Genomic DNA, 17,894 nt, shown 5'->3' with positions numbered 1-17,894 from the left:
GGTTGGCTAAGAACATCCACCTCTGTATTTGTCAGGCTCAGCAGAGCCTTTCAGGAGACAGCTATATCAGGTTTCTGTCAGCAAGCACTTGTTGGCATCCACAATAGTATCTGGCTTTGGTGATTGCAGATGGGATGGAGCTCCAGGTGTGGCAATCTGGATGACCTTTTCTTCAACCAACCAGACCCCCCAGAGCTCCCAGGGACTATGCCACCAACCAAGGAGTACATATAGAGGGACCCATGGCTCCAACCACACATGTAGCAGAGAATGACCTTGTCAGGCATCAATGGGAGGAGAGGACCTTGGTCCTGTGAAGGCTGGCTGGATGCCCCAGTATGGGGGAATTCGAGGGTGGGGAAGTGGGTGTGGATAGGTGGGTAGGGGAGCACCCTCATAGAAGCAGGGGGGGGAGGGATGGAATAGGGGATTCCTGGGGGGAGGTACTTGGAAAGGGGCTAATATTTGAAATGTAAATAAAGAAAATATCCAATAAAATTTTTTAAAGGAAAAGAGATAAGCTTTTAATCTATTCCATAAAAGCCACCAATGTGGGCCAACATGCCTACCTCCAGGAAGTACATCCTAGTAAGTTGATGAGCAGAGTCGGCAACATCCTCCTTTCCCTGTTAGGTACTTTAACCACATATTTGCACTAAAATGAGTTCCTGTGTTTTTCACAAACATATTGTTTTCATTACTACTTACCGAACTATACACAAACAACTCATTCGAGGGAAACCGATATTTTTCAGGAATCTACTACAGTCCGCAGGGCCTCAATTCTGGCAATGTATTATCAACTTGATAGGCCCTAGAATCGCCTAGTAAAAGAAACCATCTCAGCACATCTGTGAGTGAGTTTCTCAATTTGGTAAGTTGCAGTGGGATGACTCATTCTACACGTGGGTGGGACTATTACATGAGCTGGAGCATCTGTGGTACTTCCTGAGGATAAAGTGTGATCAGCCTCCACTGTGCCTTTCCAACATAATGGAATGCATCGTCAACATATGATCCAATGAGTCCATCTTCCCTCAAACTCTTTTGTCAAGTGTTTTGTGTATTTTCACAGAAGTAAGAAAGCAATTTATGTGTGATCAATTTAAAAAGTTTATAGAAATTGTACTTTGGGGGTCATTGAGCTGTAAAAGGTAGGCTTGAGGGTAAAAAGACACAGATAAGACACATTCACAGACAGAATAAAAGAGGTACAGAGATGTTTAGGCCAAGAGAGTACAGCTATCCAAATGGCTGGTAAATTCATATAAAATATATTATGAAAGATTCTTCAATTATCACACCAAAGGGCCTATGTTTGTCCTAACAAAATCATCTTACAACACTAAATATTCTTTTGCACTACAGCTGGGTCAATGGATAATTTAAAACTTAATGTCAGCTCTCCTTCGATTTAGATTGCATATTAATACCAAGAGTTGACTTGGAGAAAGCAGTTGAAAGGAACAATTGTAGCTAAACAATTGTAGTGATTTTATTTTCCTTTTAAATCTCAGATCATAAATGCCTTGAGCATATATGAAGCATGCTACCATCATGGAATGCAGAAAGACAGAGAATCAGAACTTGATATTTGGGAAACTGTGAGGCTAACAGTTACTTACATCTGTAAACTTTAGCTACTATAGTTAATAGAATTGAAAATTATTGCAAAGACTGTTATAAGCATGCATTTCCTAAGATAATTTCTTAGCTCTACTACTCTTCAAAAATTATACATTCTAAGCAACCTTTGTATTATTAGATGCTAAATGTCAATCATGACTAATAAGAAAAACTACCACCCAGTTCAATCAAAGATGAAATAACTATATGTATAAACTGATAGTCCCCTAACACATCATTAGGAGAACTCAGAATGTTTGTTAATTGTCTGTTTCCTTAGGCCAGGCTATCTCCCTCTGTTTTCCACTTGGGATGAAAATCTATCCCAATGTTGTACCTTGCATCATTCTTTCTATCTTATATTCTATCAGAGTTCACACTTCATTTACCACCTCAAACATTCTCTCTGTTTTTTTTTTTTAAGAGTTTTTATAATTATCTGTGTTTGAAACACCAAAGCAATTTTAAAATAGTTGAAAACTACAAAATAAAACATTCGTTCATCATTCTATTGAACTCAAGATAATGAACAGTCACCAGAAAAAAAAAAAATCAGTTTTCTGACTGCCTTTAGAATGAGATGTGAATCTCGAAAGTCTCAATGAATCTTCATTACATTAGAATAACAATCACAGGATTATCTGGATTTGAAATGTAAAAATACTGTCTATTCCTATTCATTGTAACAGTGGCTTGTTAAATGGCCCTTTCCATGTACATCAATTATGTTTATCCATCCATCATTCAAAGTCCTTTATATTGTACACCTATTATTCCTAAGGACTGAGGAGAGTAAGAATGCCAACATAGCAGATCATAGCAGCGTGTCTCTAGAAATTCACAAGGAAATCACAAATTGCTGTTTATATCGTTTGAAATGACAACATGATACATAGGTCAGAAGTTGAATGAATCAACAGTTAAATCATCTTAGATCGGGGAAAGCAGTATTTCTTAATATAAGGTAAGAGAATAACTTCGTAGATTATTAGGCAAACGTATTATTTCCTATTACAGTCACCTGTGCAACATTTTACAGTCCACTAAGACACTGATTGAGATATTTATTGGATATAAACAGCCTCAAGTTGAAAGCAGGACTTCAAAGATGTCTTATCTGCTTGGGTATTTAAAATTTCTCTAACCACAACTCACTACACACGCTCAACAGTGTATACAGCCGTGAGTGCCCCATTATAAAAGACAGCCCTCATTTAACATTCCACAGACCAATGGTGAGGTGGGTTATTCTGAACTCTCACTGCCTGGGGTGAGAGAAGGCCAGAGAAAGGGGACGGTCTGCAGTGCTGTTTACAGAAAGAAGTAGGCTTATGGGGCTCTAATATAATGAATGGGTAATCTCTTGCTGAACGGGAGATACTGGGCAGTATGAGAGAGTCCCAAGTGTAAGGAAGTAGAAAGCTGAGTTGTGTCACTGGAGACCTGTCTTGGCAGCACCTCTTCCTGCATGTCTCCTTTTCTCTGTTTCTACTCTATTCCACCACACTCTGAGCCATAATGGATTGTAGAACTGTGAGCTATACAAATATTTCTCATGTAAGTTCCTTTTCTCTGGTATTTGGTTACAGTGTCTCAAAACACTGACTAATATAGATTTCTTTTATAATATCATGAGAATGTGTTATCAGTAGAAAAGAGCCTGAACTTTAGACTTAGTTTTGACACCCATAAATTACCAGCTCCTTCATCAACCTTAATAATTCAGGGACACGTTTTCATTTATATCTATATGTTTCCTGCTGGCAATATAATAATATGGTTCATGCATTAAAACTGGAAGCTCATCAATTCCATATACCTTTTTCACTTTTGCTTTTTTTTATAGAAAACATTTTTTTATGCCCTTCTACCAGGTAACAGGAGGTGAAGTAGAGCTGGAGGAAACTGGAGGTCAATGGTTATTGCCAGAGTCCCTCTTGTCCAGGAATGGGAAATAAGGCACTGTTCTCACTGTTTTCAGATATCGATTCCTTTTTGCCAATTACCCTGATGAAGCCAGGAGCATGGAGTCCTTAGGGGCTGAGGTGAAAATGCCTCTTCTCCTGGAAGAAAATGTGCTTTCTCCATGTGCCCTTGGGCCATCTAAAAATCAATATGAGGAACAACCTTTAAAGAGTGAAATGCCATCCAGGTATCTCTACCCTGTGGGCTGTGGAGGACACAGTAGCTCCAGTGAAAGGTTTCCCACAGAGATGCTTTGTGTGGTAGGAGGCAGTGTGGCAAAAAACCTTGCCTGGGTGGTCCCTACAGCAGCCATGTGACCTTGTCTCTGTCTGGTCTTGTCTGTCAGATATACTGATTCGCAATCCCTGGTCTGGGTCAGAGTCTAAGACAGACCATGGTTCTCTATATTTAAAGATCTCATATTATAATAAATTTACTATCATATACTCGTATTTCATTAAATATGTTTATTATCAGATCTCCTAAAACCACAGACTGATTCTTTGTTTAAAATTATTCTTTGTTTAAATTTCCATTGACAAAAGCCAGACATAGTGGTGCACATCTGTAATCATAGCACATGGGAAATAGAAGCAGTTGAATCTCTGTGAGTTCAAAGTCAGTCTGGTGCACATAGTGAATCTGAGGCCAGCCAAGGCTTCATAGATACCAAGAATTTCACAGATAGCAATGCTATGGATTTCTAAACCTTCAACATTCAGCCAACCAACATGGACTTAATATTTAATATTAATATGTTGAGAGTCAAAGCTGAACATGTACTCTGATTATATAAGTTCTACTGTGAGGCCAACCATGTAACAGTAGACAGAAGAGACATGTAAATTCCATACAGGATAAACTACTATGTATAATGTAGAATTGACACTAGACGGTTCTCATTGGAATTCTATAAAGGATTGAATAGAACTCTGTATTTATACCTTTAACATTAATTTAACAAGAGTCCCCATGTAGCACGGTCAATAGCAACATACATGGACTATTTTTATATAGCCAACATTAAAAAGATATTGTCAATCTAAATTGTTTTATTCAATGATGCATTAGAGGGATTTGAAAAAGAAAACCATTCTAATGTTCAATCATGCCTAGAAAGTGAATCCACTAGGGTTAGGGGAGGCTAAGTGTTAGAGGTTTTGCCCTCCATGTGAGAAGAACTGGGTCTGGACATGGCCAGGGACACATGGACACACAGACATTGAACTAGTAAATGGCTTTTGGTAGATAGTCATTTTCACAATATTAATTCTACCAACCCATGATCATGGAATGTCTTTCTATCTCCAAGTGTCTTTCCCTATCTCTTTCTTCAGAGATTGAAAGTTTTCCTTGTCAAGGTCATATTTTCCTTGGTTAGATTTAATTCTAGATATTGTGAATGAAAATATGTTTATGATCTCCTTCTCTGTATGATTGTTGTGGGTTTAAAAGAAAAGCCATTTACTTGTGCACAAGCACAGTGATTATCCTGACATATAGCTGAATTGTTTATCATTTCTAGATGATTTTCTGGTAGAGTTTTTGAGATCTCTAATATATAGTATCATGTTATCTGGAAACAGGAATAGACTTCTTATTTCCCTGGCTTTCTTCCATTGATATCCTGCTTTTGTTTTATCACTTCATCTAGTGCTACAAGCACAGTATTGAAAAGGAGTGAGAGTGGCCAGTTCTATGTCATTCTTGAATTCAGTGGGATTCATTTAAATTCCTTTCTATTCACTCAGGTTGCTACTGACTGTGGAATTTTCATATATATATATATATATATATATATATATATATATATATATATATATATATATATATATATATATATATATATATATATATATATATACCTTATAATTTTTAGGTATGCTCCTTCTAGCCCTACATTCTCTAGTTCAGTTTATCCTAAAGACTTGTTGGATTTTATCAAAGACTTTTTTTCTACATCTATGGAGATGGCCATGTAAATCTTTCCTTAAGTCCATTCATATGTATTATTACATTTATTGACTTTGTATGTTGACCCATGCTTGAAATTCAGGAATAAAATCAACTTGATCATGGTAGATAGTCATGTATTTAAAATCATTATTGAAATGCATTAACTGTGCTCATCATGTTGTGGAGTTTTGGTGCTGTTTTTTGTGTTCTCGGTGTACTTTGTGGTTTACTAATTAAGGCTTTGTATTTCTTCCCACTGTCTCTTGGATATGTCCATTTATCTGTATAGCATGAAATAGTACTTCTTCTATTTGCTTTAGGATGAATAGTAGATAGATAGATAGATAGATAGATAGATAGATAGATAGATAGATAGATAGAGAGACAGACAGATAGGAATTTTATATGGCAGAACATATTTCCCTTCCAATTATGGCAGATAATTTTGCTAGATATATCAGTCTAGGTTGGCTTCCATGAGTTTTTAGAACTTGTAATGAATTGCTCTAGTTTCTTTGGCTTTCAAAGCTTCCATTAAAAAAATCTCCTGTCATTCGAGTGTGTTTTCCTTTATTTGTGATTTGTCCCCCCCCCCAACAGCTTTCACTATATGTCCTTTGTTATGCATAATGAGTGTTTTAACTATGGTATTCTGTGGAAATTTTCTGTTCTGCTTTTTTCTATTGGTGTTTGGTGTGCTTCTTATGTCTATATGTCTTTCTTTAATTTGAGGCAATTTTCTTTTCTGATCTTGTTGAAGAGCAGGTCTATGCCATTGACTTGGGAATCTTCTCCCTCATCTTTATCTATGAGTTGAAGGTTTGGTTTTACATAGTGTCCCATACTCCTATGTGCCCCTTTCTTGTGTTTAAAAACCTCGTAATTCTTACTAAGTTGTTCTAGACACTACCTTTGAGTGCTAATATTCTGTCTTCTGCATCAGCCACTCTACTTGGCCATTAACTGTTTAATTCCATCTTCATTTCAGCTTGAGTCCTCTTCAGTGTGCCCTTTTTCAAGACATGGATTGTCTTTGTCATTTGCATTGGCCTTATGTTTTCCTGGAAATCACCTGGGCATATATTTCCTTTATAGTCTTTCTTCTTAATTTCAATGAGCTACTTCTTTTGTCTTCTTCAAATTTCTTAAAACTTTTAATGAAGTTTATGATTTAAAAAAGAATGTGTCCTGGAGTTCATGTAGGTAAATGTTACTGGTAGAATTTCGGGGGAAGACACTGGCTCCATTTTTCAAGTTGTTTGTATTTTTGCGATGAGATCTGGTCATGGGGACTTCTTTTTTTACTTCTATATTTGATTTACACAGAGCTGGTTAGGGCAGAAGAGAAGATGAGCAGGTGGGTTGAGTCTAGAGGTTTGCAGGGCTGCAGGTGAATGGAGTCAGGGGGACAGAAGGGAATGAGGGGCTATGCAGGATTATCAGTGACTATAACAGAAGTCAGTGTCAATACTGAATAAAAATGGACCCGGTGAAAGGTATAATAATTTAACTATGTAAAACTTACATTAACCACTGTTATGAAACATTTTACTTCCTCTAGAGAAACAAAAAGAAGTTTTTTTTGTTTGTTTGTTTGTTTTTTGTATAAGACAGAGTAGGAGCCGGGTAGTGGTGGCACATACCTTTAATCCCAGCACTCGGGAAGCAGAGGTAGGTGGATTTCTGAGTTCGAGGCCAGCCTGGTCTACAGAGTAAGTTCCAGGACAGCCAGAGCTACACAGAGAAACCCTGTCTCGAAAAAAAAAAAAAAAAAGACAGAGTAGGATGTCTTGAAAGTCATCCAGTCGTGTGAAATTCTCTCTTGCATCTCTTCTCCAGTCTTATTCTACACGCTCTACTCTTCTCCAGAAACAATATTTTGATCATGGTGTTTGAGAAACTGATTATTAACATATTCCTGTCAGATATAAAACTCAAGAAAGTTTTCCCTTAGACCTCAGAAGGTAGGAAACTCTTGTCTCAGGTCTTTCATAGATCATTGAAATGGAAAGCATGCCACATGATGATTAAGGTGCTAAAATTTGGTATTGATCAAAATTAGATGTTTGCATTCTTACTGCTCTTTATTTCCCTGTCTTTCTATCTCTTTGTGGCTCTGCCTGTCCTCTTTCCATTTCTTGATGGCATGACTTTGAGAAAGTTGCTTTATTCATCATGTTAAAAAAAAAAACAACCCAAACTGAACTCATCTTACATCATCTCCTGAATTAAATTACTGAATATGAATTCTCCTCTCCAGTCTACAGAATTAAAATGGACCCACAAGGTCCGACTATTGCTTTATCCGATTATAGCTTGTGCTGTGTCCCTAACTTGGAAATGAGTGCTTTTAGAATGTTGATGGTGGTATCCCCTAATTCTTGGTATGTCTAGAAATCTTTTAAATAAATTAGTCATCTATATTTTAGGAACATAAAAGATAGATTTAGTAATATGAATAAAAATATACTCCATAAATTTTTACATTTTAAATATCGGTAAATGAATATTTATATACCTAAAGCTAATGAGATTATTTTTTTCATTGAAAGTAGTTTTTATCTTTGAAATTTTATGCAGCCGATTTCATGCATCCTTATTGCCTACAATGAAAGAGTTTATGATCTACTTAGTTCTATATGATTTGATGAAATGATTTAATTCATTGCTCCTGTCACAAATAATCTGGCATCGGCCCAGATCATAAAACCAGGTGAGTTATCACTACTGAAGATTACTATATTTAATGATAAGCCACAAATCTCAAGGTACATCTTGTGAGATATAGTATACCATTCCTACCACCACTTGTTCCTGTAACTAATTTACTTAAAAGTGTACTGGAAAGAAATATACAACATCAAATAAAAAAAAAAATCTAAAATGTGATTTTATTGTTTCCCCAAATTCCTCTACTCAGTTTTGCATGATGTATGCCAGACCTTAGCATGAGATGTGGACTTAAGGTTCTTGGCTTCCTAGAACACATCTGTGGTGGCAAATCATAAACAAAAGGAGAGCTGGCATTAAAGTCAGAATATCCAGCCAGATTCCGGTGTTCAAGACCATGCAGACAGAACAGAGGGCCACCTCAGAGCATTAGGGGAAGGGCTGCACAAGCTGGTGGAATTCTGCTTACTGACAGTTTAGCATATGAGTCGGAAGATTGAGTCAGTGTCTCAATGTTCTGGATAGCGATAGAACTGGAAAAAATCTGCCATTAAGAAACAAAGTGTAAGGTGACTTTTAAAAAAATCAATGTTTTATAATTTACTCTGGAAGTGATAACATTTGGAAGTAGTTTTCCATGGAGATGACTTAGAAGCACCTCAAGATGAGATTTTTTTTTTTTTCTTGCTTAAGCTGAACATACCACATTAGGGGTCTAAATGATGCTGAAGCATCGTGTTTCAAAAGCTAAATTTCAAATGTTTCAAAAACCATTATGGGCCATTATGCTTTTGGTTTCACAGATTAAAGGCTTGCAACAACTGCTAGACCACAAACACCTGCAGTGGGAGAGCAGCCTGAGCTACATGAGACCAACTTCAGTAAAACCAAGGAGATTAACCATGTAAGCAATCACAGCAGAGGTGGCTGAACAGGCATTAAGGAAAAAAATTATAACAGTGAGGATAGTTAATATTCACTGTGCCTAACATGAATGCCTTAATTCGGTGCCATGCCCTCTGCCTTGTAACATTTACTATTCGTGGGGTTTGGCATAAACAACCTACTGTTCTTGTTTCAAAGACAGGGGGACTTAGAAAAGTTCAATACTCTGCTCAGTAAATCAAGATGTGAACAGTGACAGGAAGGATGATAAAAATTTAAACATAAATAGTCTTTAGACATATTTTCAGCATATTTAAGAGTCCCAGATCATTTTAGGTGGTGGTGGTTTTTTTTTTTTTTTTTTTTTTTTTTTGGTTTTTCAAGACAAGAGCCCCAAACTAGAATCCTTGATCTGATTCAAGAATTTTTATTCTCAGCCACAATGTTGTAAACAGTGGCATTTATACACCTTCAACCTCCCAGGTCCCATTTTCCAGGCATTTATTACTAATAAACATTGGGGAAATGATTCCTTGCTGTCACCCACAAAATATATGAAAAATTGCCAGACATTGTAAATGAATGTGAACCTCAGGAGATCGTGCCCTATCTACAAAGTCAGTTGTTTTCTGATTTATGTCTCAGAGGCACTGACATAGGTCTGGAGCATCAGAGAGGAGAGGTGAAGAATAACTAGTATGTTTGAGAAGAGAACCCTTTGGATGGCCTCCATGTCCTAACATCTGTCTACCCATTGGCTTCATGTCATGAGCCATCACTTGTTTTTACCCCTAGGCTTCTGTTCTCAGAAAGCCACTGTGTACCTAGAAGATGCAGAGCTCTCTTTATTCACTTTCATCTTCTCCCTCAGAAGTCCCTATAAGTAAAGACTCCTGCTTCGACCATCTGGTTGCAACTCTGTCTTTTCCCAGCCACAATTCTCTGAAAGCAAACCTTGATCAGAATATCTGGTAATTTTCCATATTATGACAGAATATATCAGACCTTAAGAAAGAAATGAGGGAATGAATTATAGATACTAGCAAAATGGGGAGGGAATCCCAGGTAGGGAAGAATTTGCATATAAGTAATTATAATACACACATTTTCATCACAGCCAATTTTAGAGAAATTGCTTTCCCATTTTACAGCCATTGATTTTACAGAGGTAAAACCAGCACAGACTATAGCAATTAGAGGTTTCATAAATTGTACCACAGTTGTACAAGGAAGAATGCTTGTTAGGAAATTCCACTTATACTGAATGTTAACTGTCTACTTTATGTGTGCACTAAAACGCCTTCAAATAAATGAATGTTTTCTAGAGCCAATAAAGATATCATTCAATGCATCGATGTTTTTTTTTTTTAAATGTGTTTTTCCAATCAATAAAAAAGTAGAAAAAATTCAGAGCAGATGATGACATTAAGTACAAAGGTATGTTAAGTTCTTACCAGTTGTGGTGAGACTAATGTAGCCTCTTCTAGAAGACTTTCATTAATCTGGGATTATATCTGGGCAAGCTAGATGTGTGCTGGTCTTTTGAAGAAAGTGTCCCGGGGAAAGGTTTGAGTAGCAGTCACTAGAAGTGGCCCAATAGTATCACCCACAGTTTTCTGAAACAGAGAAGGTGGTTAAGAAAAAATAAGAATGGGAGTCTGTTCACAGAGCACCAAAGCTGTTATTTCCACATGGCATGCGCTCATTTAACCATGCAGAAGTTATAGTTTGTCATTTTTGAATATCTTGAAATGTTTAATTTTTCCATTATTTCTTTTACTTTTGAGATTATAACATAACAACATCATTTGTCTTCTGTTTCCTCACTCCAACGCCTCCCACATACTCCTCCTTGCTCTCTCTCAAGTTCATGGCCTCTTTTTTCATTAGTTTTTATTACATGCATGTATGTCTTTATGCATATGTTCTGGATATAGCCTGTTCAGTTTATATGCTGTCTATAGAGATCAAAATGAAGAGTTGCAGAACCCAGTCCTAAAGGATACATGTACAAAACAATGTGGCATATCTTTTAGCAAGTAGGCTTTATGTGTTATGTGTTAACTATAAATAACATATCATTAATTCTAATATTCCCAATAGATGCATTATGCCTAAGATAATAGTGAATGATTATTATAGTTGCTTATTTACATACTTAATCTACATTCAATTTATACATTAGATAAAGTGATAGATTAAAAGTTACTATTATAATAGAGTCCTTATAACAGTATACTGTGATAAAACTTCCAGTATCACTTCACTTGAGCTTTGGGCCATGATTATGTAAATGAAATCTTACTTGTGTCACAAACGCTATGAAACTAGTTACTCCATGGTTTCTAAGTAGTCAAAAGTGGGTGTCACAGAGGACATTTTTTATGAGGCCAAAGGCATAATTCATTCCATCCAGGATGGATCAAGACAGCATGACATCTCACCATGCTATTCAGAACAGAGTAAATTTAAAACTTATGAAATATTAATTTTTAGAAGTTTCTATTCAATATTTTAGCTGTTGACCAGCCATGCATAACTAAAACTGAATAAAATGTACAAGTATCAACAAGAGGATGCTACTGTGTATTTTGAATAAGATGAAGGGTGGGATCTTTGAGTCTCATATGGTCAGGGTTCCTGCTACTTTATGACAGTCAAGCCAAGGAGTTGGCCTCTATGGGAGAACTGTGCATGTTCTGTGCAGACACCTGTGAAACAAAATCAAGTTGCCCTAAGTTAAGCACTTTGTAGTGCTCAATGGAAACTTGCTGCACGTGTCTATTTCAAAATCTCTCTCCTTCCCTCCCTTTTTCTTTCCTTTCTGTCTCTCCTCTTGTTGCTTAAAAGCTATGAAGGAGGAAGGTATTTACTGAGCATACAGTACAACGCCATTGGTTGGTGTTTGTTAGAAATCATCTCACTATCCAGAGAGACATTTTTATTTCTGTTCTACAATATAAGAAACGAAGAATCAGCACATTCAGCCTGTGCCAGAGTCAGATGGCAAGAAATCAGTGGATCCGAAGCTTCATGTCTGCCTGGTTTCTGCCCCGGATCATTGGTTTATTTCTCCAACCCCCCTATTTTTACTTTACTTATTTTTACTTTTACTTTTTTGGTTTGGTTTAGTTTAGTTTAGAGACATTTGGCTAAGTAACACTTGGTAATCTTGAACATGTCATCGTCCAGTCCCCACCTCCAGAGATGACATGACAGGCACGTTTCACAATGCCTCACTATGCCTCCCCACTTGAGGAAAATACACTCATTTTTAAAATGATGAGTTATTTCCATGAAAAACAAATGTTTACTTGATCTAAACATTGAATTATTTTTTTTTGTGGATAAATTAAATACCTTACAAAGGGTGAATGAAATGATGAAAATAACAAGCTGTATTTCCAGCTAAAGAAACAAAAGGGAAAATAACAGAAGTAAATCAGAAAAAGAAAACTCAAGTATCAAGGCCCTGATTGTTTAAAAAGGAACTTCAGCAAAATAAGCAAAACAAAAACTGACCAGAAAAATGAAGAAGTTGGACACTAAAAAATAATAACAAGTTACTTAGGAACTAACTATTGAAAAAAAATGAAGTGAAGTTATGAGAAACCACTCTAATAGTCATCTATGTACACATTATGAAATGAAGATGAAATAGATGATTTTCAAGAGAGATGCAGGCAAACTGAATTGGTAAGGAAGAGGAAGAGACCTCTGTACCCATGGGTGACATGAGCCAGAAGAAAGTAAACAGAGAACATCAAATATTAAAACAACCAATATGATAGCATATAGAACTCAGAAATTCAGAGCCTTTATGTGCCTTGTATTACAAATAAGCAGTCACACTTAGAGAAAGAATGGAGCCAAACTTAGTAATATTTAAGGACATTATTATGTCACATATGCCAAGTCTAATGACAACAAGATCTTTACACCATACCATATTCTCAATAAAGACTTATTTGTCCTAGTGGAATAAGACTGTGAAAGTTCCTTATGATACAGTGGAGTCCCATGTAATCGATCAGATGTATTTATGACAAAGAATTGAAATTTCTCAGTCTGGACAAATCAGTTATAAAAAGGGATCAAGTACTTGGATGTAAGACATGCCACTGTCAAAGGGCTCTATAAAAACACTTTACAGCACAGGCCAAGAATCCTGGAATAAATGGAGAACCCTTTACAGTGTGGGCATAGGCAAATAACTCCAAAGTGAGTACCACTAGCCCCAAAAATTAATAACAAGAATTTACTGAATGGGATTGCACGGGAAGCAACCAGGAGAGTGGAGAGAATATGAGAAATTCTGTGGCCACCGGATATTTGATAGGGGGTCAATCTTTAATATATTAAATAATAAATAATATATACCCCCCAAATTCAAGTACCCATCCCCTAAACACCCAACCAACAATTGGGTAAATCAACAGTTCAAAAAAGTATTACATATGACCATGTGTGTATAAAAAAAAAAAATTGCTCAACACATTTAACCACTAGCAAAATTCAAGGTACAGTGACATTGTACCTTACCTGGAAGAATGGCCATAATGAAGAAAACAAAAAATAAATATTGGTAAGTATATGAGAAAAGGAAGCTTTATGCATTGTTGTAGAATTGTAGGTTAGAATACCTATTTTAAAAATCAAAAAATAAAATAAAAATAAAAGCATTCAAAAGTTATTGTATGAGCTGGCTACTCCACTATTGGGTATATAGTTATAGAAACCCAAGTCACCATTCCTCAGACATTCATGCATACCAATCCACCACTGTTGGTAACCACGGCATTACAGAATCATCTCCAATGTCTATCACTGAAGGAAACTTTGGGTTCTATCTTCTTCCCTCCCTCTGTCTGTCATTCCCTATGCCCTTCCATCTCTCTGTTTCTCCCTCCCTCCTTTCCTCTCTTCCTAACAGAGTTTTGTTTAGCCATAGAGAAGAAGAAATTATGTCATTTGGAAACAAATAAAAGGATCTGGTTATCATTAAATCAATCAAGTAAACCACACTCAGAATGACAACTATATATGTGCACGTCAATAACAAGATGCCTGAAAATAGAAAGTTAGCATTTGGGAAGAGATAGGCAAAGATCAGGTATAGCGAGAGCTGACAAGAGAGAAGCTACCTGAGGGATGGAGGTGAGCAAGGAAACGGCATCTATGAAAATGTCAAATGTCACGTCGCTGCGCACAATAAATGTATCCTAGTGATATTCTAAAAGCAGGCAATAAAAGGGAACTGTTTAGAAAGCGTCTTGTGGTGCCATTATTAAGACACTAACGTGCATCTTCACGTGAGCATGGTGACCTGCAGAGTTGTGTGCTTCTTGGCGCATGTCTATGGTTACACATTCTCTCTCCAGTCAGTGGCTGCAGTACAGTGAGCACACTTGACCTTGGTTTCCAATCATCTCTCCTCAGCCAAAAGAATGGAAGAACTCGGAGGGAACAGTTGATTTGGGGAATGTAATGGGGATGAACAAGAGGAGGGAAATAAGCAAGATGAGACTGCAAAGAGTGTGGTGCTGAGAGTGAGCAGGAGCTCAAAGGTCCATAGCATATCTTCATATCAAAGGAACAAGGGACCCAACCTAAGTATGTACCCAATGGCCCAGTCCAGAGCAGTGTGCGCAGAATAAAATAAATACTCAATGTCTATTTTATAGATAAGTCACCAACTTAATATGTGAGGATGAACGAACTCATTCTCAGAGGAGAATTCACATGGAAAAGCACAGAAAGAATAATGGGAAATAAAATAACATTCCCGTAGACATTATCAATTGTTTTGAAAGCAGAGATCATTTCTGGGTGTTAAAAGAAGTAAGGGGAAAAAATGAGTAAATAGGATATTTATAGGTGAACTTCCCACAAGACACTTACTAGCCAAGAGAGAAGAAAAAAATGTAAATTGGAAGTGAAAAAGAAATGACACTCTCCACATCAACCAAGTGAGTAAATTTCACCTCCCTGGGCCTCCAGAACCACCTGAGACCACACCACTTAGCTTCCATGATAGTCAGACAAAGGACAAATAACTCAAATTTAGCCAGGAAGGAAAACTTTGCAAAGCAATTGAGGGACATTCTTCAAAGCAAATAGTTGGCAGTCTTACAACATCAAGGTTAAGAAAGAAAAGGTCTCAGGGAATTCACTAAGTCACAGAAGTGGGGGTGGGGGGGCATGAGAATAAATGAAAAACACAAGCCAGCCAAGAAATAGAACAAGTATATCATGGTTGCAACATCTGAAGCAGTATATAAGTAACATCAATATTCATGATTTTATAATTATATCGTAGTTATGTAAGGGGTTGACATTTGGTGAAGGTACAAAGTTTGAAGGAATTGTGTCCTTTCAAAGGTTGTTTTACAGATTTGAAAAGTAAAGGCAATCACATTACTCTTGCATAATTATAAAATGCCAGGTTTTACTGATGATTTCTTCTCCAGTCACCAACCATTGAGTTTGAATGAATGGAACTGAATGGAAGTGAGTCTCTTAAATGATACCCACTATTAACTTTTTCTGCAGTGGCCTTCTTTTCTACATATCATACGCATTCCCTTGGGGACTTCATAGTCTACTGAGAAAAAGAATTGAATCTGTCACAGACAAACAAATATGAGTTTCAGTCATGCAGATAACAATTTCAACCAACAGAATGTAAGATGCTCAGGGTTCTTGTGATTCTCTATCCCACCAAAAGGGCCTCTAAGACAGTATCTTAACATGGACAGATGTCAACATATGCATTCTTTAATTTTGAAAGGTAATACCACATCGAAGGCAAGAGAGAAACAACAAAACATTGACAATTTTCATATAAATTAATATTAAATTTGATAATGTAAACATGCTCCAGGTGGCTAAAATGTTTATTTCTTTATAATCCTTTTTCAGCACACTGCCAGGGAAATGAGTTACTACTGTGTACACACAGAGTCATTTATAGGTATTAGAACATGATGAGGATACCAAAGTGTTACTATTTGAACAACAACATTTCCCTTAAACTTTACCAGTCTTTGGTGGCACATAGATATTTGTGACCATGACACTGAAGAGAACTCTATCCTGAACTATATTCTGCCCATACAATACATTAAGTTCTTCAATTCCATTGACTCTGACTGCTGTCATTATAAATTCCTCAGGTTATAGATTTGATCTGATTATCACATCTTTAGAATGCCGGCATGCCATTCTTTTAGTAGTTGATGCTCTTTGGAAGACATTGGAATGAACATAGGCCATTTAGTAGAAATACTGATGGTTGAAATCACAGCCTTTACACACACTGGAGGCAGCGCACTCAACAAAAGTGCTTTATTATTTTTGGCATTTAGAAAAAAAGAAAAAAAAACAGAGGTTGTTTTGCAAGCAGTCTGTGAAGCAGAGTTGGAGGGGTGTGTCGGGGCTCATCATGGGAAGAAAGTGCCAACTTCTCAGCTTTCACCAGTTCAGCCTTTATGATTCTCTGGTGGTGATGTAATCACCAGTGAGAACTATTAGCAAGAATTACATAAACCTCTCTCCACCAATTGTCAGTTTGTATATTATAGATTAAGAACTGCCACGGGCTTCTAGTGGTTGGCAATGCGAGCTGTGGAAAATATCACAGAGCCTTGCTAGCACACTAGCTGTGCTCTGTGAAGCAGAAAATTAAGCCTGGCATATTTGGGAGAGGAGTCTTCTGGTCTGTAAGAGTTTATAAAAATAGCCATATGGATAGAACCCAGGGTCACATTTGTAAGTTTTTAATAGTCCTGCAATAAATAATTTTGTTAGACAGTCTAAAATCTTAGCTTATTCTGTCTCAAAGCCCAGCTAATGTTTAGTGGAAACAATTCATTTCTTCCTCTAATTAAGAAGATATAAAGAGCACAATAAAGTATTTTTAAATCATGGCACATCAAAATATGCTGAATAAAATCAGCACCAACAATGACAATCTGCCTTCGATGCTGCATCTACTTTGATTCTTTGGGAATAAGGATTAAGTCTGAACAGAAAATCATTTGTCAAAGTATTAGGAGCTTCATGAAAAAAATTAGCTCCATTACATAAAGGCAATGCTACAAATGGAGACATTAATCTAAGCAATAGTGGTCTGAAGTTTATTGTTTATTTTATCTGTTTCGTTTGAAGTATTCTTAAAAAGAATTCTTTAAAAGAATACTCTTTCTGTGGTAATACATTTGCTTAGGCATTTTTGAAACATCTAAGTGTAATTTTTTCTGCTGCAACATACAGTTTTATCACAGGGGCCACACCTTATCTGTGAATATGGAATAAAACTTTGGTACTACAATGTTTGACAGAAGAGGACGATTCATGAAATAATGCCATGCTGCTATTCTAAGGGGGCAGTTCTGATGCCAAGGTCCTGTTCTCTATTTGGTTCTTGATCTCTTAATAAGGAAAGCTGAGGACCAACTGCTGGGTGGAAGGTACAGGTGGGACTACTGGGTCTCAGGAGGAAAAGGCAGATACAAAAAAGGAGAGGGTTTCTCTGTCATGCTTTGGAGGGAGAAGAAGACGGCAGTCATGTGAGGTTTCAGGAGGAGCCTGTGGTCACTGCTACAGGCAGGTGGTGAGGGATGTTTATCAGGGATTAGGTGGGACTAGCCACTTTAGGACAGGTGGGAGGAGCAGAGATAAAAATATTATTAAGGGCACACTTTTCCAGGCAGAGATAGTAACACCCAGCTATTGTGCAAACTCTCTCTCTCTCTCTCTCTCTCTCTCTCTCTCTCTCTCTCTCTCTCTCT

The 17,894-nt window shown here is 36.9% G+C and overlaps 1 protein-coding gene across 5 annotated transcripts in view; it reads right to left on the bottom strand.

Moving 5' to 3' along the window:
* Window positions 1–17,894, bottom strand: part of Dlgap1 (DLG associated protein 1) — an 809,018-nt gene that overhangs the window by 696,560 nt on the left and 94,564 nt on the right. For all 5 annotated transcript variants that reach the window (XM_029531372.1, XM_029531368.1, XM_029531376.1 and 2 more), the window contains exon 2: window positions 10,557–10,718. The gene's annotated coding sequence lies outside the window, so the exon portion shown is untranslated. The remainder of the gene's footprint in view (window positions 1–10,556; window positions 10,719–17,894) is intronic.

The sequence above is a fragment of the Mus pahari genome, chromosome 18 (genome assembly GCF_900095145.1).
Source record: "Mus pahari chromosome 18, PAHARI_EIJ_v1.1, whole genome shotgun sequence".
Lineage (NCBI taxonomy): Eukaryota > Metazoa > Chordata > Mammalia > Rodentia > Muridae > Mus > Mus pahari.
The sequence above is the reverse complement of the archived record's forward strand: the minus strand, read 5'-3'. Positions and strand labels throughout refer to the sequence as shown.